The sequence below is a fragment of the Homalodisca vitripennis genome, chromosome 6 (genome assembly GCF_021130785.1).
Source record: "Homalodisca vitripennis isolate AUS2020 chromosome 6, UT_GWSS_2.1, whole genome shotgun sequence".
NCBI lineage: Eukaryota > Metazoa > Arthropoda > Insecta > Hemiptera > Cicadellidae > Homalodisca > Homalodisca vitripennis.
The window spans coordinates 159,078,166-159,102,057 of record NC_060212.1 but is presented as its reverse complement, the minus strand read 5'-3'; the positions used below and the strand labels follow the sequence as shown (position 1 = coordinate 159,102,057).

General features: G+C 36.3%; 1 long non-coding RNA gene across 1 annotated transcript in view; it reads right to left on the bottom strand.

Moving 5' to 3' along the window:
- The window catches only part of LOC124365087, a 33,537-nt gene extending 10,327 nt beyond the window's left edge, over positions 1 to 23,210 (bottom strand). The window contains exons 1-2 of the long non-coding RNA XR_006922700.1: positions 22,760 to 23,210; positions 11,373 to 11,408 (exon numbers count right to left, since the gene is read on the bottom strand). This is a non-coding gene — a long non-coding RNA (uncharacterized LOC124365087). The remainder of the gene's footprint in view (positions 1 to 11,372; positions 11,409 to 22,759) is intronic.
- Between the last annotated feature and the right edge of the window lie 682 nt (positions 23,211 to 23,892).

Here is a 23,892-nt window from a genome sequence, read left to right as displayed (position 1 = left end):
CTTGACCGTAGATTTGCCCACTTAGGCTGCCTTATGTAAGGGCGGTATGTCCGGGATTTTCTTTATTTTTGTAAACTTTTATCTTTTATTGAATATTACTTCTTGAAAGTTTTCGAATTTAAAAATACTTAACAAATATTGTCCAAAAAGGTCCGTCTCATTAAACAAAATATATAATCAGAGTTGCCTGGTAATTCCAAGCGATTTGAGTTATCAAGTGTTGATGGTAATAATGCATTTTAGAAAAAAAACCTGTTCAGTCGGTATTATAAAAGTATTGTACAAGAATATAACACTACACTTTACAAGCTGGCTATTCGGTCAGTTTACTCAGTTTTCAGTCTTTGAGATATACATAGTTGCTGAAAAATGTTCTAATGGTGAATCCTACATACCAAACGAACCCTTGAATGATGTGGGGTCTTTGAGTTGGACAGGGTGGGATCTGCATGCAAGGGCCACGGCTCTCTGGACAGAGTACAGTAACATATGAAGCTGATATAATAATTATTGGAGTACAGAAAAGTTTTTGTATGGACGTACATTCGAGTAATGTCTTCATAATATTAATGGGTTCAAATTAAAATTGATAAAAATAATTATGTGTCTTGAAAAACATTTGAAAAACTAAAGTACACTTTGGTAGGTTCCTACCCACGTTTCATTTTTTTTTTTTTTAGTATTAATACATAGTTACATTTGTAAAATATGACTTTGAATTTTTATAGAATTGCCGATCGCCGCAAAAAATTCACAAAAAATTGCTTGTTTCCCTGAATCTATTTTTAGGTTATGTTCAAGCAATAAATTAACGATGATTTGTCAACCCCTGTGATGCTGGAAGCACGGGCCCTTCGTAGCTGCAGAAGGGTCGCCCCCTCGGCCCTAACCCTACCGCTCCAGCAGCGTGCAGAACATGGTCAACACCCCTGCAGATATAATATATGTGGGGCTATGAATAACAAAGCCGTCCCCGGAACCGGATCCCGTCTCGCTGCTCCGGCCGGATGTTCCGGTGCTGCTGTCACTGCCTCCGCCACTCACCAGAGCGCTGTCGTGTCGCCGCACTCCAGTTCCAGTTCCAGTAAGGCTCAGGTCCAAGGTCAGGCGCGTCTGGTCTGTTGATGTCTCTCGCCACTTGATCGCGCATCAGTTTGACTCGTTACAGTCCAGCGTTTATATTTATGGCGCCGCTCATCTCCACCTCTCAGGTGGATAACAATGTGTATGGGGATTTTGGCACTCTCTTTAACATCAAAAACTTTTGTTCTTGGATTTCACGCTTTAAAAACTCAGTAATCTCATTTATCAGACATTCCGATTTACAAAAGTCGACTAAGCAGCCACATTCTAGTTTTTGAAGTAGTTGACTGTACCGCTTCCTACAATTTGTACTTACAGTATATTATTCTTTTCATTGATTGATGTTATTTACTGAACTAATATTGTATATCTATTAATTTTTTATCTATAAACTTGTTCCACAGTGTTGTGTGGTTTTTGTTTAAAAAACATTATGTTCTAACAGCTTTTTCTTATAATATCACACTTTCACTTAATCAACGTAAAAGTTTTTAGAATTAATAAGCGAGATGTTGTACTGTATTAAAACATCGGGAGCTAAGTGAATATAGGAAGAATGGAAATTATTTTTCAATTACGATGTTGATGTCTATAAGTTACATACGGTATATGTTTAATAGACGAACTTTCATAACAAATCTGTATCACTGTAGAAGAGCTTATATTGATTTCAGGGATATCATATCGAAGTGCCTGTTTTACACAATGTATAAAATGCTTCCCTTGAGAGTCTATAAAATCCAAATATTACGCAGGTTCAAACAATGAAATCTATCATTGACAGTTGCAATGGAAATACTGTACGCAACCTATGAAACCACAAGGTTTATGTACTACACTTCAACGTAACTAGGTTGTTCTATTTTTGTTGTACCAGGCAGTTGCAGTGAGCCTGTGTAGCTTGGAATTGTAAGTCTGTGGTATTCGATAGGAAATTATAGCACCTCTTGGATTATAGTTCTGCTACGTGGACTAGGTGGGTCACTGGATACAACACTAACTACAGCAATTTACTAGTTTCCTGCCAGTATTTTAATATTCTCATTACATTCTTAACGGTAATGTGCACATATCCTTTTGATTTTGTACTATACAATACAAAGTGCTCACGTTGTAAGAAAATTCGTCTGCAGCGTTTACGGTGGACCTAGACATGAGCCCCAAAACATGGCTATGCAATAACGGAATTTATAATTTGTATAAGGCTGAGGGCTCCTAGCATCCGAGATATCCTCCAATTTCCCTAATCGCTTCTAAGTTGTGTGCCATAAAACTTGTATTGCAGCACACACAGAAAAGTAGCATAATACTCGAGAGGCTGGAAAAATTGCATTTCTGTCTGTCTGTCTGTCTGCATGAGACCTCAAAAAACGAACTGACCTACAGATTAGAAATGTGTATGAAGCTTCATTTCTAGAGGCAACAGTAAGTTGATGACGTCACATCACTCCATGGGATTTTGGTGAGCGTTAGCGAATACTTTTACATTGGTCTTATAGATAACCATGGTATTCCAACGAGAAAATAGGAATATGAATAAAGTTGTAAGCAACTGAGTACAATCATATCAGATTTTAATGTGTACTTTGTATTAATGGATTGAAGAGAAAACAAATAATGCGGACAATCAATATAGACATTTGATGATTGATGACAAGGTTTGATTTAAGCGCTGTGCAGTGTAGCATCCTCCATAGGTCAACATAACTTTTATTATTCTCTCCGATTTGAAACTTAACTTAATGAACAAAAACGCATCATGAGACAAGAAATGTCCAGAAACGTTTTATCTGTAAACATGATAGAATGGGTTCTATGATGGTGCATGTCCAACCATGGAATTTGGCTGAGCGTCAGTGAAGCCTGTCTATAACTTACAGTGATTTTTACATTAGGCTAACATATACCGCTTTTATTTGTCCAAAGGTAGGGGATGTCAAAATTTCTTTTCGGTAGACTAAGATTGTCTGTTTGTCTAAATGTCCGCAACACATTTCGAGAATAAAATGAGCAATAGACTTGACGTTTGGCTCGTAACCTCAGCAAAGACACATGGCAAGGCGTACTCCTATCCTATAGCGTTAAGAACTATTGTTTCTTGATAACTTTACGTCAGAACAAATATTAAATCATACGGAATACAATGTTTTAATGTATTTTTTGTTCTAAAGTTGATTATTGGCTGAGTGAAACATCATTCGACGAATTTAATTCCAGTCTTTAAGTCTGTCTGTCTGTCTGTCCGCAAGATATTTCGAAAACGAACCAACCTATATACTTAAAATACTGCATGAAACTATTTCTAAGTATGTAAAATTGAGTTCGATGATAGTGTGTGTCACTCCATACGGTTTGGCTGAGCGTTAGCGAATACTTTTGCATTGGTTTTACGGATAGCTGTAATGGGAATGAGAAAATCACAGATGAAATAGATTTGAAAACAAACTCATATGAGATTTCTCATGTGGCTTTTCATACTTGTAGCCTAAACAGCTCAAAATACTCATCTCTTTTGGTGATTGGTGTGTAAGTTGTATTATACTTAAACACTGCCATGAAAACCAACTTAATAAGCAGAAATGTGGTTTTAAGTGGCAAGATCTCTCGAGAAAGCCCGATTTTGTATGAATGTTGATTTATACATAAACAGGAGTGAATTTCCTTGAGATAAAATTAAAAATAGGAACGTTACTGAACCAACTTACTATTAAATGAAATGGTAGAATTTCAATTTTTGTGACGCTCTTAGAATACTAAAGATAGAAAGCGGTAAGGAGTTCTATATACTATGAAATTAATCATCAATTTGGATACTCCACCAACAATAATCAATATAAAAAAGAGGAATTATGTAATATTATTTCTTAAAATTACTTCGCGCAAAATCTGGATGTGTGAGTAAACGTATATTTTTGTAAATGTGGGATTTGCTACTTACGGTATCAGCGTAATGTCTGAGGAAAATCTGAAAACCGCTATAAAGAGTCAGGTCAAAAATATGTCTTTTTACTATGGCATGCTTATGCATGGGGAGTATTTAAAAACATAACCTTTTTAGACTAAATAAATACCTTTTCAGCCATAATCCTCTTAAAATAAAGTCAATAAGTTCAAGTTGTGAATAAAAATAAATAAGTAATAACAATAATCATGAAATAAAGTGTAAAATCAAAAGTAACATGCTCTCTCTACTAACAATCATTATTGATGAATAGTCAAACAAAGTTCTGCGTCTAGTACTGGCATCAGGTAGTTGTGGTAATCTCCGCCAGAGCGCTCTAATGAGAACGGTGTGCCTCGCGGGTCAATGGTCCCGCTCAGACACCCAGCGGGTTAGCGATGAGTTTGAAAATGTCCAATCATACTGAACCTCAACCGTGAACTACAGGTACATGTTGTCTTCTCCCTCAAGTCACATTCTGACTTGTTAAATGTGGCGTCCTCATTAAAAACATTATTCATAATGGCGGATAAAAGTACTATATTGTATTCTCGACTTGTATAACATTTTATACAAACGTGTCAGTAATGAGATGGAACAGTTTGACACCACATTTGAGTCATATTTGTGAACAGTAACGAGATTACTGTATTGTTGTAGACTATTATTTATTTACGACATTACTGATCGATTCAGTTATTTTCTCAATCAGGTCCAACATGGTTAAAATTTGATTTTAATATGGTATCACCGAAAGTATAATAAAATTGAGAAAATTTGACTAACCACCAAATAAATCAATGAATATTCATTGTACGCGGAAATAATTTTGTATTGATACTAACCAAACATGTTGTTAAACATGTAAATAAAGTTTACATCAAATATTAGCTATCGCACATAATTAAAATATGTTTTGATCAAATCAACCATTTGATCGAATCAATGTCCTCCATCGTAACAGGACGTTTAAGTATATTCTTAAATGAACGAGATTGCATTTACTATGAAATATTGACTACTAGAATACCTTAATTTTAAGACTAAAGTATAAACTTTAACGACATTTTAAACCTTTTATAGTTATAATTTGAACAAGGAGTTGAAGTCTATTTTTTGTTTAATAAATAATTGCAGGCATAACGGAATGGCGTTTTTTTTTTTTTTTTTTTTTACTTTTTGTTGGCTAAACTCGATACAGTAGAGATAAATGGAGATGTGAGAAACAAGTAATTGTCCTTAAAAAAACCTGCTTTCAACTTTCGTGGCCCATGGGACCCCAGATACTTTAATAATTTGTTCTCGTATTTAGCCTATGTTCTAAAAGCCGTACGCTGAATTTGAACCAGGGTTGAACCTATTTAGGGCATCTGGTCTGATGTATACAGACTTAAGTGATTTGCACTAGAGCGGTAAATATTTTTGTAACAAGTTTTTCTCTTCTCGCAGAAATAGTCTCGAATTTTGTTTTAAAATTTGTAGAACGTTGCCATTTTCAAACTATTACATTTTTCTTATTAACATTTTCTATGTTTAAAGATTTTTTGCAGAAAGTAACATTTTAATGAAATATAGGCTATAAATATACCGAATTACAACGCCAAATCAACTTTTCTGACGTTTAATTATGATTTTCTGTTAAAACGTAGACAGACAGACAGTCGTAGTCTATTCTAAACGAAGCGAAATAAACCATAGTGTTAGAGGAACGTTTTTGTTTATTTTCACCTTTAAAAGCAAATTCCAAAATATTTTGAAACGCCCCGTATCCGTCGAACTCCCGCTGGATCGAACGAGCACAATTCTAACCTTTTGTGCAGCATCCGTAGGTCTGGTGGTAATCAGTTTATGCCACCGTATGTGGTTGTTTCCATGAGAATATTTACTATCACCGTTAATCATTAATTAAGAGTCACGCATAATTAAGAATATTCTATGTGAATGTTGAATTTTGCTTAGAGCATGACTGAAAACTGACACTGTCACAGGATCAACTCCTGAAATCTGGAGTCCACGCCTGTCTAAATAGATTTATAAAGGTTGGCGATGGAGACATTCTAAACGACATCTTTGCACCAGAGACATAGAACGAAGAGCAGCCATCCAGTGTAATCTAGATGAAAGTGTTCTCATTAAGGTCTCATAAGTTGCACAACCGAGTTCACTACGATCTTTTAGACTCAATCCAAAAACACGGCGGAGCAATCGAGTTTTCTGCACATCATACAGCTATGGTCGGAAGGGTAACTTGAACATTTGCATTGATTCAATCATCCCCATGATAGTTACCTGTGATAAGAGTTTTCAACTATAGTTTTGAATGCAGATGTTTCGTCCACCCCAACCCCACGAAAAACTGTCTAACGCGTTACCATAGACATTGGAGTACCTCGAAAATTGAAATTTATCGAAAAATTCCTGACAGAAGACCATCTGAGGAATGCCAGAGCCAGGAAAGGAGTTCGGGCGGCTAGCCCGTGCCGCACCGGTGCTACTGTATTTTGACGTGCGGGGGCGCGAATCGGCTCCTGGGTCGCGGCGGCCGTTGGATACAATGGGCTCGATAAATAACAGGCTCACATCAGCCACAATTAGGGCTTGCCCACGCCTCAGCAGCGACAGCGACTACGTCTGAGCAGAGCAGCATCTAGCTGTGTGGCCGGTAGCCAGCCAGCCGGCTAGCCGCCCCGATTGTGGAAATTGTCACCTAGTTACCAAAATCTCTCCATGGTTCAAACCATTTGATATTTCCTTGCAGAAGCGGAGAGCCAGTCTTAATTATGAAGAACGTTACATAAACGTATACAACGTAGTATAACGACCCAACAGAAAATTACGAGACTACTAACTGAAATGGCCGTAAATCTTTTTCAAAAAAGTGAAGATTTCCCATCAATACCTCAAAATAAAAGCTTTTCATACTTAATTTATGTAGTGTCCATGAAACGAACACTGTTATAAGGCTGGTTGGTAGTAATGATCCACGCCATGGCTAACCTAACTTATGACAAAACCGACTAAATTTGCTGCCTTTTTGATGCCGAATCAATAGATTTCCTCTATGGACCAAAAAGAACCTAAGTACCAAGTTTCAAATCTCTATGATCTTTCTATAAAAAGCTATCGCACAGACGGACAGACAAACAACGAGTCAATTGTAAGAAGCACATGTCGAGTATGTATACAATAAAACATCACTATAATATCAAGCGATTTTTTTACGCGAGTACCATTTTTCTCTATTCTCTAAACCCTTGAACTATTGTTACCATGTAAATTATGTGTCGTATAATAATCAAATGTCCAAAACGTCTTCACCCAACGCAAACGTTTGAACGGTTGAAAAGTTCAAAAGTTCAGAATCTCTATCGAGACATCTAATAACACCACCTGAAACCGATGGATTTTAAAATTGCCCCCTCTTCACAAAATAGGAGATGAGGACAGTTGAAAATGTTTAAATGTGATCACCCTTTGTGTGAAGACGAGACAAAGCTAACGACAGCGTGTAACTCAATCAATGAAAACTCTACCAAAAAAGGCATAGTTTGAACAAAGGTGTAATTCCAACTTCAATTGGTCGCTATGTTGGACGGAGTAAGGTTTAAAACCTATAATTTTTACCATCGTTCTGCTGGTATAAAAACCTATAAAATGAGGTATCACTTAATGAGGTAATTTTTAATTATAAATAATCTTTACATACAAACCCCAATTTGGAGGGAGAGCTACAGCTAAAAGAAGTAAAGCTTTTTATTTTTGGACAGACGAAAATGAAGAGGTATATGTCAATGAAGGTTTAGACCTAAAAAGGATTTGAATATTTCTACACACGTTCTACACTAACGCGCATTAATTTTCCAGTGAATAGGAATATTGAATAAACAGAATACCTGACATTACAATAATCAACAAAATTATACTTCATATGTAAAGCAATCACATACTGTTAGCTGTTATACTCGTTTGGACAATTCGATAGCTGTTCTCAGGCTGCACTACCAGACAAACAAGACGTCCTCAGAGAGGGATGCCAACACATTGGGAGCGCCATAAGGAAGCTGATCAGTGCAGACCGGAAGTGATTGTGCCACGGGAGACGGACGGCTGCTGGGAGGAAGCGGAAGTGAGGATGTAAGGGCTGGGTGACCGCTGCCCCCTGCCCACTGTCCACCGGGATATGTATGTGTTGTTTACAAGGCCGGAGTCGTAGATGACCCTACCTCGCCCCATTAGGTTCCCGGCCCTTAAATAGATTTATTCGATTGCCCTTGTAAAAATTCCGACTTCTCTGAGGGAGGTCGGCGGATGAGGGCTTAATTGTCAAATATCATTGTTTTTATTTTTATCGCAAATTATTTTCATCACAACCTGTACTTGTGTTAGCCGCTACAAATTACAAATATTTCTATACTGATATTTTAATTTTTATTCTCAAATTGTATACACCAAAAATATGCAGTCCACTAAAAATTTAAATAACTGGTATTGTATAAGTAAATACAGTTTAATTATGAAAACTTTTCCGATCCTAACCCTAGTACAAATGTTACCATAGAGAGCTAAATATCCGGACTACAAAACGATTAACATGAATCAATGGATAAATATGAACACGCACACTTACTTGTGAAGCCTTAGAGTTTTAATAATGATTATTTTATTCCCAGTCTATACATCACTGGGTTGCAGGATTGAACAAAGTGAATATCCTTGGGGTTCAGATTTAATTTTAGTATAGTTCAGTTACCAAACTACCATCTTTGTAAGAGCACGAATTTTTTTAATCGATTGGGGAATTAACAAAAACATCGATTGTCAGCTGCGTTTGGTTTGGTGGAGGTCGAAATAGGAGGATATAATAGAAATAATTAAAGATTTTGAACGGTACCTGTCTCACACACAAATACATTTTAATGCTGATCGATTTATTAGTTCGGAAGGAATAATTCTCGCCACCTCGACTATCATACTTTCAAAGGTTTTCGACGGAATAAAATAGTACAACCCGCTTAATTCGGAAGAATGATTCAAGGAATGTAGAAAACACAGTTTTGCACAGTTCAGTGAACCTGCCAGTAGACGGTAATGAGTGCAATAATAATTCCCCAGGCTGTTATGTCGCTAGTCGCGTCGCCCGACAGTCACGGTTAATCGATGTCTCGGGCCATTCCCAGAGGCCAAAACGTCCGAAACTGGGAATCGGGTGGGTTTCGGGAAGCGCGGGGTGTTGTATATCTTAGCACCCTCACCCACCCCCAACATCGACACGGTTCGTCATGCTTGTCTCACAATATATCACAACATTCTGTGTTTCTGCTGTCACTGTGTGTGGACCGATGTCAAACTCTCCTCAGGGGGTGAACTGGTGGTGTCTTCGCGCGACCCCACTGACGGTAATATTGATGTGTTCATGGGAACATTTCACTGCCCGTGGAAAATGTCCAGCTTCTAATTTAGGAGCAAGTTCGGAAAACGTCAAAACTACCAACAACTAAGTAGAAGTAATTTTATTTGCCGTATCAATGTAGACAAAGTTAAAATCAGACAATAAAAAAATAAATAAAAAAGATATTCGTAACTTGTATTGATTGCATAGATGTATATCTTAAAATGTATAATATTTTTATTACATTTTATCAATATCATTACCCGTGAAATGACTTTGATTTAAAAACATATGGAAAAATAATCACTTAATGTAAATTTTTTAATAATGGAAAAAAATAAGAATTTAGGAAATATGACTTACGTTTTGTATACTCAAAATTTATTGGTCTCGAATGTTCCCTTCCCGCAAAATGGCAAAATGAAAAAAAAAAAAAAAAAAAAAAAAACTCTTCAATAAGGGTGTGTGTTGTTCGTTGTTATTTTATGACTTAATTGCTCTCTAATTAATATTTTAATTGCGCTACAAGCCTAATAAATAATGTAAAATAACACTAAAAAGCATTAGATTTACTACAAGCTCGATGGCTTTATAACCCTTATTCAAACTCGTGAAATTTGATATACAAAATTTCAGTTTGAAACTCGTAAACGCTCCGAAAAATTCAAACTGTATTATAAATGCTCAGCGTTACAAGTAATCTTTAAAGAAATAACATGATAACCATAATTAAGAATTCTTAATTAAAAATAAGAATATAACAATCAAAACCAAGTGTTTTGTTGATTCAAAATATATAATAAAAGTTTGCCTAGCATTATTATTTCAAAAGCTGAGGTTTAAATACAACTAATAACATTTTAATGTGTAAAGACGAAATGTAGACTTCAATATCTAGAGAAAGAATACAGATAAAGACCTGTAATTTAAAAAAATGATCAATCAAAAACAATACTGAATCACATATTGGGTCGTTATTTTAACAAATTAAGTCCATGGGTAATCCCCCAATGCATAATATTAGAATACGTAGGTGTCGTTGATGTAGAAATATTACAACATTTTTCTTTTATGTTTTTGATCAAAACTGATAAAAAGTTGTCATCGTTTTGTTAGTATTTAATTACGTGGGACGGTTAAACTGCACTAATTTCAGAGCTGCAGAAGCTGAATAAGTTTAGAGGTTTCTCCAGCTGACTAAAATATTTATATTAATCAGGATTATGGGTAGCAAAGTCTATTATTAATTGTTGGTATCTAGTCTACTGTCTTAAAATATTCCAATTAGAACACGTTCGGTAATTTTCTTCCTGGGTTGGCTTGCTGGTATTGGCGTAGGATAGCATTACTCCAGTTCATTGCCTACAGTGACATAGTTGTGTATTGACTCATATTATATGCCCATAGTTCCAATATCTGGGCAACAGGGATCCTCAGAGTATAGATAGTGGCGCGTCTGTTTGTAAAGTCCTCTAGTTCTTGGAAGAGCTGTTAAAAGTGTTTAACTTCTGTTTAAAGAAGGTACTAATATTAGTTCTAAAATTGTAAAATGATATTGTTAGTAAAAATCCAATATCTCCTATTTGTGTAGTATGATCATAACAATGAAGGTATCAAACGTTTCATCACTTAACAAGCTGAGTTTATGTTTCTTACAGTTTTGTCGTATCCTCTATGGGTTTCTAAACTTATCATCAACAATTTTAAAAGGGGCGTTATTTTGAAACTAGTGACGATATTTTATTCATCTTTTGCAAAATGTTCTGTCTTAAATAGACAAATACTCATGCACAATTACAATCCTTTAGTTTAAGAATCTTTTGAGTTATGAGATTTATGCAAAAATACAAATAAAATACAGACAGAAAACAGAGCATTCTAGGACACGTGTTTAACTGATTTCTGACAAATTCAAAATGTATGTTGATAACATAAATTATTACTTAGTACGGTACTTACGTTTTATAAACTCATTGCAACAATCCTGCACTGTATCTGAAACAATGAAAACACATTAAGTTTCACATGTTACATTAATTACGTTCGTACATTCGTAGTGTTTTGTGTAGTTTGCTCCTCCACCAACTCAGGGAACAGAATGGTGTTGATCTGTAGATCGAGCAAGGTGACAAGGTGACAAGGTGACAAGGTCAGGGTTACAAGGTCAAGGTGACAAGGTCAGCCAATAGTTTTATGGATATTCCGGACAATGTCAAAAAATTATTGGTTAAAGAAAGTTTTGACCGAATGGATTCAAATTATGTATGTAGATAAAGTTTGAAGTTTATGACTATAAAAATGGTATATTTTTAAAATCCAGCAATGTTTTAGGAGCTATAAACACAATGCAAGGTTTTATTTATGATGTAAAACATTGGTAATACATATTTTCAAGTTTTCTCAGACATACATATGGTTTGAGATAACCTTTTACCTGTAAAGCTGGAACTTTATCTGATACAATAACCAATACATCTAATCATAATGAAAAGTTAAGACAAATGTCGGTTAATAAATCTAGTTGTTAAATATTACGAGTATGAGTATCAAAGTTTGTTAACATCGTGTTAAATTAATTTATTATTATAACGTAGCTATATGGAAAGGGTCAGTTCAATGTGAATGTTAGCTCCAGTTCATCTTCCTCTTATTGAATCGTCTGGAGTCATGTTCGTCTAAAGTGATTAAAAACATTCGGCGGCAAAGAAGTTTAAAATGAACTCTATGTATAGTTTCAATATCAGAGACACATAGAATTCAAAATATAGTGTAATCTAAGTGAAAACTCTTAAGAGATTTCAGATGTTGAATAAGAGGAAGGCGAACTGGACATAAACTCAACATTAACACTGAATCAACCCTTCCCACCCTAGCTACGTTATGTGTAGAAAACTCGGTTGCTCCACCGTGCTTTGGGATCGTGTCTAAAATCGTAGTGCACTAAATTGCGCACCTGCTAAGACAACGAGACAACCGCTTTTATGGACTACATTTGATGTTGTAGTCTATGTGTCGACTGTGTGCTGGAGTCAAATTTGTAAAAAAGTAAGATATCAGACGTTGCACTTAAAAGAAAGTTTAAACGGATCTAAACTCAACATTCATTACATTTATTATTATTATTCTATTAAGTATTTTCGGAGTTACATTTTTATTAAATAGCAATAGTTGCACACATTTCTATGTGATTTCCTATTGAATACAATTATAGGCATATCTATTGTAAATATCATCATAAAGACTCCTTTAAATATTACTAAATGTTAATAAAAACACTACTTTTTCAAATTGTTTATATTTTGGACGAGGCCTTTCGAAACCAAAGGTTTCATCTTCAGGCAACTCCACAAATAAATAAATATTTACACATTGTTTGTTAAAATTAATATTAAAATAACATATGGTGTAAAAATGTAAATACAACAATTTTGGAAAAATTTCTGCCAGTATGAAAAATTAGATTTGACTAGAGTTTAATTTAATAAACTAAACAGTTTGGAAAAAAGTAGTGTTTTTATTAACATTTAGTAATATTTAAAGAATTTTCCAATTGCTCCAAGAGTCAACAATAAAGACTCCTTCACAAAAACCAATTCTTTGTATAAAATTAAGTTAGTATTTGTTAACAGATAAAGTCACTGTTTATTATTATAACTTGTTATTAGTAAACCTGTATGTGTCTAGGGATATAAATTACTAACCATTAACCAACTAGATAAGTGTTGAAGTGTTTGTGAAGAATGTCATGGTGTCACAATCGCACTGTAATGCCCTCTACACAGGTCAAGCAGAGAACGAGTACTCTAAGACGCAGGCCGTTTATTCTCTTAGCCACCTCCACAGCTTGACTTGTTACTGACACTGTTATACTACTTCAGAGGCTGATTGTCAGCGAAGCCTTCATTATAGGAACTGAACAATTTTATTTCTGTCTTTCACATGTACGTAAGTTAATGACCCAACATAATGTAAGGTTCTTTATAAGAAAAAATAGTTTATTATATTTTCTTATTTAAAGTTTACAAAGTATGTTTAGAAACTTAGAAAGGGATCTCTGGCATTTCGCTATTATAATAAAACCACCTAAACACAGCGTTTCGAACTAGCACCTGCTCTCTTCTTCAAGTGGGAAAATGTATAGAATACATGTTACATTACATGTGCTTAATTCACCAAAGTTAAGATATATTCAGTTCGGATGTATTGTATATTAAACAAACCACTAAGTTAAACAAAAACGCAAATGACCAACAGTATCATCATAATACCACAAGGGATATTGATCTGCACGTAAGAGCAGCAGGTACAGCTATTCGAGACAGTTGGATGAAATTTGGATTTGGAGTTATATCACCAGGAAATTTCATTCCCCACAATGTTCTTTGGGAGAGAAATGCCGAAATATTCCAAAATAGCATTTCATATGCAGTAGGCAAAAGGGAATTAAAAATGCTATGAAAATCAACAAAATCGACAGAATCCATTGGATTTGACACGATTTATTGATTAAGTTGAGTACTGTATGATAAATTGTTTTGAGAACTCCGAATTACCACTAGTGCAGAATAAGTGGCATTCGTATCAGCAAAATACTGGACCAAAGGGGTAGCCTCTACTTGTGCAATGAAAGCCCTAATTGGGAGCTAAGAATTTCCGGCACTGGTCGACCAAGAAGGAATACAGAAGTTAGAATTTGTTCTAATTACCATCACTATCTTCGCTTTTTAGGATAATGGTTTGCCTGTCTTTGCAGCTAACGGTAAACAAGAGGAGGAAAGGGCAACAGAGTTGTTTGCTTAAGGCAAACTTATTCCATTCCAATCCATTTATTTCAGCATCCTATCAGATTCATCCTGTAGGTCATATTAGTAGAAGATAACTAAATACCGAAGTCCTGTACTACATTGCACTCTGTATTGCTCAATTAGATGTTTGCACTGCACATCTGTTGTCTCTGCAATCCTCGTGACACGGCACGCTGCGGGCAACCATGACTGATAAGCCTCTGCGTCTAGGCCCGAGCCTTCGCATGCCATAAACCTGTCCACTTAGCACTTGATGTCCAGTATTTTGAGTAGTATATGACTCTTGGGCACTTAATTTTATTGCCCCCTCCTCCCTCCTTCACGTCCGAAACTGTTTTTGCTGTGCCGTAATTCCTGATTGTTGCATCGGGGTTCTGGCGATTCGTTGCGTTGTGCCAAGGGTGTGTCTGACCCTACTCACTTTCTATCTCCACCGTTATAACAGTCTTGTAACAATTAAAATAAATACAGTGAGACGGGTTGCATAATATAAAATATATTAACGTTTTATTGTGACATCGTGTTGAAAAACTTAGTTTAAATTCAGATCAGTTTAATTAAATTAAATTTATTTGCAATAATAATAAAATATGATTATTTGTACCATTTTAATTAGCAATTTTTTTATAAGCAGTTATTATTTTTGTAGAAATGTAGATTAAACTCGATTACAACAACCAATAACTAATTATAATATATATATATAAATTTAAGATAATTTTAACTTTTCCAAATTTCCATCTGTGCTATTAATGATTATATCAGCTGAGTTTTTGAATGTTTTAGTTGCGTATTTACATTTTTGGTTATTTTATTTGTTGTGTTTCTTTTTTTTTTTTTTTTCAAAAGCTTTTATTTCTGGTTCAATTTACTACAAGTAAATAATTATACACAGAAGTTTGAATCATAGAGAACAGAAGAACATAGAAATATTAACATTAGTGGGTTTTTGCTCCAATGGAGACACCCTATAAACATAATACAGTTAACAGAAAATAAACAATAAATTAGTACTTGACAAACAATGTATGTTTTCAAATTATAATAAAAATGTCTTGAACAAGACGTGCTTTCAGTCTTCTGTTGACAGTTCTTTGGGCCAATGTTAAAATGGACAGCACCTGTTGATTGGTCCAGAGTTTCTAGAAATGTAGCACTTAGTTTTCGGATGTAGTCACAGATGGTCGGAATTTCTAATTCATTATGAATCTGTCGGTTTCTAACAAACCATGGAGAATTTGTTGCTATTCTCAAAAAACTTGTTTTGGAATACTTGAAGTTTGTTCATTTTTGATTTATGGAGGCAAGGACCCCAAACTGGACAAGCATAAGTTAAGAGGGGTATGAATATTCCTTGGTAGATTAAAAGAGCGCATTTAAGTTTAAAGAGATGATCTTCTATTGATAATTTGGGTACATTTGTGCCAAATCTTGTGTTTGCTTGATTTAATTTTGAATTTATGTGCTGTTTATAAGTAAGTTTAGAGTCTAATAAGACACCCAAATATTTTAACAGTTCTGTCATTTTCATTCCATGGTATGATGTTATCTTGAATTTCTATATTCCTTAAGGGATTGAATTTTCTTAGCGAAAATATTTTCGCTTCACATTTTTAGAGGGTTAAGTGCGATTTTCCAATTAACGAACCAATCCAACAGTAGGTCTGTATCAGTCTGAAGCATGTCAACTGCTGTGTCAATGTCTTGATGTTGGGAAATCAAGGCAGTGTCATCAGCGAAAAGAGCAAGCGTAGAATGAGCTGGAATGGGTAGGTCATGCATGAAACATATTAAACAGGATAGGTCCTAAAATTGAGCCTTGTGGCACACCAGCCCGGATCTGTCGAACAGTGGAATGAGTAGAATTTATTTTTACTGAAAAAGTCCGGTTTTTCTAAAAATGATTCGATGATGTTTTGCAAGTAATTTGGAAGTCCAGTTTGAAATAGCTTATACAGAAGGCCTTTGTGCCATACTTTGTCAAAGGCCTGAGCAACATCTAGAAACAAAGCAGCAGAGTGTCTTTTATTTTCAAACCCTTGCACTATTGTTTGTGTTAACCTCGCAAGTTGCTGCGTAAGTAGAATGTTTTGCCCTAAAACCGAATTGGTGGGGAGGAATACATTGAGCATCTTCAATGAATCTGCATAGTCTCTTCTGTATTAGCTTTTCAAATACTTTTGCCAGAGTGGGTAGTAGGCTGATGGGTCTGTAACTAGAGGGATTTCTAACAGGCTTACCGGGCTTGTGGATAACAATAACTTCAGCATGTTCCAGGATTTAGGAAAAGTAACCAACGTGTAGGCATGCATTAAATAAAGTTTTTTAATAGCTGATGGGCTGTTGGCGGGAGTTCCTTTAATATTAAGTTTTGTTATCAAGTTCATACCCAGGAGCTTTCCTCAACGGTAGGTATTGGATAACATTTCTAATTTCAGATGTTGAGATATACTGAGTGGGAAGCTCAGCAGATAAAGATTGTGCTATTTAAAAACCTGTTGACTTCATCTTCAGTTTGCAAATTAACAGTAGGGTTAGGGGAAAAAGCATTTTCAAAATAATTCGCAAAAACCTCACATTTTTTCAGAGTCACTCTCTGGTACGTCTCCTGGCCTTGTTGAAGGGGGAGGGATCGTAGAAGTTTGCGTTCTGAGAATTCTTTTGGTTGCCAGCCACATTGAACTATCGCCTGGGTTTATTTCACTCAAATATTTCTGATAGTCATTAATTTTGAAAATATCTAATTCTGATTTTATTTTCCTGATGAGCCTGTTAAGCTGCATGCGATCTTCTGGATGCCTGTGTCTCTGCCACCGTCTCCTAAAAAACATGTTTTTCTTTAATTAAAATTAAGAATTCTTTGCGGAGGGCGCGATTAGGACAAAACATGGTTTGTGATTGTTTTGCGACTGCTTTTTTAAACCGAATTTTTAATCAGCTCAGTGAATTGTAGTACAACAGTTGTCAATATCTTCGAAAGACTGTAAACAATTCGGCAAGATAATATTAGTTTCTAATTCGTTATGAAATACAGCCCAGTCAACTTTACCATTTATTAGTTTCAATGGAGGAATTGGTAAAATCGGGTTTTTAATTGAAAAAGTTACAATTACTGGTAAGTGGTCAGACGTTAACTCGCATAAGGTTTGCTGTACTATCGGGTTCATTGAAATTATTAAACAAAACAATATCTAATATGTCATGTTGCTGGTTTCTCTGCCACGGATAAAATGTTGGTTCTAACAGGAGCAGATATATTAATAGTTGTACGCATCAAGTAGTCATTCAATTTATTACCCTTTGGGTTATTAGTGCGACATCCCCATAAAGTGTTTTTACTGTTTAGATCTCCATTAAAATAGTAGGACTATTATTATAGAGAATTCTATTAAAATCTTCATCAACAAAACGTTTGTTAGGAGGTAAGTATGCTGATACTAATGAAAAGTTGAGTCCATTTTGTAAAATTATTTTTATGGAAACAGCTTCTAAACTTTGTAACTGGGGAGTCAAGAAATTCGTGGTGTTTTTATGTTTCTTTTGATCAAAATTGCGACACCCCCAGAGGCATGAGGAGCCACTCGGTCCTGTCTGTAAATAGAATAGCCACTTATTTTAAATTTATCATTGGGCAGGAAGTGAGTTTCAGTGACACATGCAACATCTATATTATGTCTTACTAGGAAATCTGTAAAGAGATGTTTTTTGTCTTTCAAGCCATTGGCATTCCAATTGAGAACAAATTAAGTTTTTAAAGAGAGTTGGGGCCTGATTGTTAGTCACGGGCATTTTTAAAGAAAGAAGCAATAACCTGCTGAATAACCTTTTTCAACTGGGGTATGAGTATTTTTACTACATTGCTTATTATTTCGTCAAGACCTGAGATGTTACCTGCTTCCAGAGATTGTGGATCCTCTACGGAGTTTGCAGTTGAAGGAATGTACGACGGATGAGCCACCTCAGCATAGCTGGGGAGTTTCATATTCAACGGAGATCGAGGTGGAGATGATTTTGGTTGAGTTTTCCCAGGTTCGTTGAGTTTTCGGGTCGTGTCGTTGTAACTTGTGGACGAGATTCTTGGTCGTTCCCTATGGAGGATTTCTTGCGACCGGTCAATTTCTGCTTGATGCCCTGGTAGTATTTACACCTCCTGTAATTTGAAAGTATGTTTCCTCGCCGCAGTTAACACACACTGGTTTGGTTTCTTTACTGACCGGGCAGTCTGAATAGAGATGGGGATCCCGAGCACCGCACACAGCGAGGGTCCAGTTTGCAGAAGTTTTTTTTGTGTGACCAAAAGTCTTGGCATCTCAGACACTGTGGGATGTTTTTTGACTTCCTTTTAATTTCCACTTTAACTATGGCGTGAAACAATTGTTCAAGGTTCATAAATATCACGACCACTTTCTCCGAATTCTCCAGCTCTACAAAACAGAGTGGCATTGGACTTTTGTTTTTGTTGAACAATCTTGATACTTTAATGGTCGGGTAACCCATGTCACATAACTCTTGATTGTTATTTCTTCGTCAGTTAGAGAGTAGGGAACATTACGAATGATCACTTCAAGGTTTTTGTCCTGGGAAGGTTTAAACGTGAAAAAACTTTACTTGATTTGTTTCATAAAAGTTAGTTAGTTTCCTGTAGTCATTTATTTATGTTAGGTTTATCTTGATCGATTTAGCTTTGATTTCAGTTGTGAAACTTGATATTACATTACACTTAATATCTTTTATTATTTCTTGGTGGTTATTTACGTCACGCAAAAATATTGGTGGGATCTTAGATCGTGATTTATTTTTCTTTATATCATCAGGAGATCCTTGTTCCATTTCATGTCCTTGTTGTGAGGAAGGAAGACAGTAGCTATGATCTGCAACATTGGTATGGGTTGGTTCAAGTATCTTGAATCGGTTTTTTGAATGAATCTCACTCACATCGAGGTAGTACTTCTTAGGAGGTGGAGAAGCATTTGCAGTTTTAGTAATATGTCGCTTTTTTGGATTCACGAAGTCGTTGTTGTTATCGGGAAGAGGAACAGTTAGCATTTCATTCATGTCTAACGTCGAACTTTGTCCGAGCTGGAACAATTCATTAGCCTGGCTGGCTGTCATAGCGGTAAGGAGTAGGTTTAAAACATTTTAGGTTAAGCCTTTGTTTACAATATTTGAATTTGAACATCAAATTTCTTGTGTGAACGAATCTTGTGAATTAATCAAACAAATACAATCTAAACACGGTTTAAAAGTTAAAAACAATAATTAAAAACACTTAAATAAAACTTTTGAACAAACAATTCGAAGAAAATAGCGGACTAGAAAACACTAGGTAAAAACTGTTTTGTCAGTCAGCTGAAGACTCTTTGTGTTTCTTGTTTCTTGTTTTCTTCATTTATATTATGCTTCCTGAACATGTGGGTATTAAATCCCACGAAATATATAAAAGCCTTGTAATCTTTGTTTTTTTCATTTCAATAAGTGAAATAGTATATATACTATAGTATATATAGTATATATATATATATATATATATATATATATATATATATATATATATATATATATATTACACGTAGTCGAAGAAGTAATATCGTGTTGGTGACAGATTGAGAAATAAGAATTTATTTCATACCCACGTGTACAAAAGAGATACATATTATAACAGTAAATACACAAACCGCTATAATTTCACTCAATATTTTGGTTTGATTTTTTTAAGAATGAGCAAATGTACGTGTCCTGCATAAGGAATTGTGTAAAGCAGTTGGTACAATATACAGAAACCATCTGATGGTGAATGGGCGGTGGATCCATATTTGGGAAATACATGAATAATGTATACTACAAGATGAATTATAAGATAATAGACTAAAAATTAACGCTTTCGCCACAAGCTAGGCTTGGCAGAGACTACTTCACCCACCAGTCGGGAGCAAGCCATACTTCGAGTACTACTCTAGTCAACATTTCAATTTGCAGGTTATTTTTAGGAATTCGGATGAAATTCCTGGTCTACTTTATAATACTACACCAAACTTCGCAAAGTCTTACAGGCTAAACGAAACCATCACTCCGAAGTCGTTATTAATGCAGTTTTGAAGTATAATCTGGGGTCACTTAACTTACATATCTTATCTTATCCATCAGTGCCTCCTGCCAACATTGCTGAAGGTGCTGCCTCACACTGATGGCGATGAAAGAAAAGATCCATCGAGACAGTGGCTATAACCTAACAGAGGAAATTTCTGAGTTGGTAGCAATTTACATCAGAGTGCATACAAACCTATTGCCAACATTGCTGAAGGTGCTGCCTCACACTGATGGCGATGAAAGAAAAGATCCATCGAGACAGTGGCTATAACCTAACAGAGGAAATTTCTGAGTTGGTAGCAATTTACATCAGAGTGCATACAAACCTATTGCCAACATTGCTGAAGGTGCTGCCTCACACTGATGGCGATGAAAGAAAAGATCCATCGAGACAGTGGCTATAACCTAACAGAGGAAATTTCTGAGTTGGTAGCAATTTACATCAGAGTGCATACAAACCTATTGCCAACATTGCTGAAGGTGCTGCCTCACACTGATGGCGATGAAAGAAAAGATCCATCGAGACAGTGGCTATAACCTAACAGAGGAAATTTCTGAGTTGGTAGCAATTTACATCAGAGTGCATACAAACCTATTGCCAACATTGCTGAAGGTGCTGCCTCACACTGATGGCGATGAAAGAAAAGATCCATCGAGACAGTGGCTATAACCTAACAGAGGAAATTTCTGAGTTGGTAGCAATTTACATCAGAGTGCATACAAACCTATTGCCAACATTGCTGAAGGTGCTGCCTCACACTGATGGCGATGAAAGAAAAGATCCATCGAGACAGTGGCTATAACCTAACAGAGTAAATTTCTGAGTTGGTAGCAATTTACATCAGAGTGCATACAAACCTATTGCCAACATTGCTGAAGGTGCTGCCTCACACTGATGGCGATGAAAGAAAAGATCCATCGAGACAGTGGCTATAACCTAACAGAGTAAATTTCTGAGTTGGTAGCAATTTACATCAGAGTGCATACAAACCTATTGCCAACATTGCTGAAGGTGCTGCCTCACACTGATGGCGATGAAAGAAAAGATCCATCGAGACAGTGGCTGTAACCTAACAGAGTAAATTTCTGAGTTGGTAGCAATTTACATCAGAGTGCATACAAACCTATTGCCAACATTGCTGAAGGTGCTGCCACATACTGATGGCGATGAAAGAAAAGATCCATCGAGACAGTGGCTATAACCTAACAGAGTAAATTTCTGAGTTGGTAGCAATTTACATCAGAGTGCATACAAACCTATTGCCAACATTGCTGAAGGTGCTGCCTCACACTGATGGCGATGAAAGAAAAGATCCATCGAGACAGTGGCTGTAACCTAACAGAGTAAATTTCTGAGTTGGTAGCAATTTACATCAGAGTGCATACAAACCTATTGCCAACATTGCTGAAGGTGCTGCCTCACACTGATGGCGATGAAAGAAAAGATCCATCGAGACAGTGGCTATAACCTAACAGAGTAAATTTCTGAGTTGGTAGCAATTTACATCAGAGTGCATACAAACCTATTGCCAACATTGCTGAAGGTGCTGCCTCACACTGATGGCGATGAAAGAAAAGATCCATCGAGACAGTGGCTATAACCTAACAGAGTAAATTTCTGAGTTGGTAGCAATTTACATCAGAGTGCATACAAACCTATTGCCAACATTGCTGAAGGTGCTGCCTCACACTGATGGCGATGAAAGAAAAGATCCATCGAGACAGTGGCTATAACCTAACAGAGTAAATTTCTGAGTTGGTAGCAATTTACATCAGAGTGCATACAAACCTATTGCCAACATTGCTGAAGGTGCTGCCTCACACTGATGGCGATGAAAGAAAAGATCCATCGAGACAGTGGCTATAACCTAACAGAGTAAATTTCTGAGTTGGTAGCAATTTACATCAGAGTGCATACAAACCTATTGCCAACATTGCTGAAGGTGCTGCCTCACACTGATGGCGATGAAAGAAAAGATCCATCGAGACAGTGGCTATAACCTAACAGAGTAAATTTCTGAGTTGGTAGCAATTTACATCAGAGTGCATACAAACCTATTGCCAACATTGCTGAAGGTGCTGCCTCACACTGATGGCGATGAAAGAAAAGATCCATCGAGACAGTGGCTATAACCTAACAGAGTAAATTTCTGAGTTGGTAGCAATTTACATCAGAGTGCATACAAACCTATTGCCAACATTGCTGAAGGTGCTGCCTCACACTGATGGCGATGAAAGAAAAGATCCATCGAGACAGTGGCTATAACCTAACAGAGGAAATTTCTGAGTTGGTAGCAATTTACATCAGAGTGCATACAAACCTATTGCCAACATTGCTGAAGGTGCTGCCTCACACTGATGGCGATGAAAGAAAAGATCCATCGAGACAGTGGCTATAACCTAACAGAGTAAATTTCTGAGTTGGTAGCAATTTACATCAGAGTGCATACAAACCTATATAACAGTTGAAGTAATTTGGTGTGGGCTATCTAAAAAACCAAAATATTTTCCTAGGACTAACGAAATGTTGCACTGTCTATCACTATTTATCACTATATAGCACTGTTTGTACTGTATTAGCGTTTTCCGACACGGACAGTTGAAAATCAATTCCATTCAATCTAAGTTCTCTTATTAAAACCTAAAGGTATTGCTCAAAGAACGTTATATGCCTACGAAACTTATTTTTTTGTACGCGGTTATTTTACCCTAAAGTAGTTTTATACATTATTGTATATTGACATGTCATCGACTACTAACAGTCGATTTTACAGCGTTATCAGTAATAATATCCGAGTAAAACGTTTTATCGCTATAAAGAAAACGGATTACAACTGAGTAGGCAGGCTTGGAACTGCAAGCGTTCGTCTTTCCTGGTTTAGAAGCATCCACGTTATCTGTTTACTTCTTATCGTACAATAGTGTATTTCTTATCAGAGGGATAATGAATCGACCAAAACCGTTAAAACAATACATGAAACAGTAAAACTGTAATCATATTCAATTTTGACAGCAGTCCAACTTACGTAAACGTACTACTTTCTCTAGGAGTGGGATAACATGTCTAAGGGATTCCTGACGCTGCGCTGCAGAGTAGAGCTGCCGACAAAGCCAACAGTATCTCGGCAGTGCGCGCTCGTATCGCAATGCATCAGCGGTAGATTCGAGCCGCGCGCTGATAACGCTGATACAGCTATCAGTTATCAGTAGCCTACTTTCCCCCGACCACGGCCTTCCCAGACCACTCTCTAATTGTAGCTCAGCACAAGGACTTGCCTCTCTGGATAGCCTGGTGGCTGGATAAGACTCTGGAGGACTACGTTCATCGTTTACAGTCGAGCACCGCTCGCTGCATACCAAACATACCATAATGAAACATTCACTTGACGAATCTCAGTTTGAACTAAATTAAAGGATTCACTCGGTTGGTTGTTCAATGTTTGTGTTCCGTGTTAGTTGGTCCATATGCATTGTAGTCATACAGTACTCGTGAAAGACAAATAATCTTCTGCAAGAACAACACGGACTTTGAGCCATTCCTACACTCGTAACTAAATGACTTGCACGGCGCGAAAATTACCGAACCA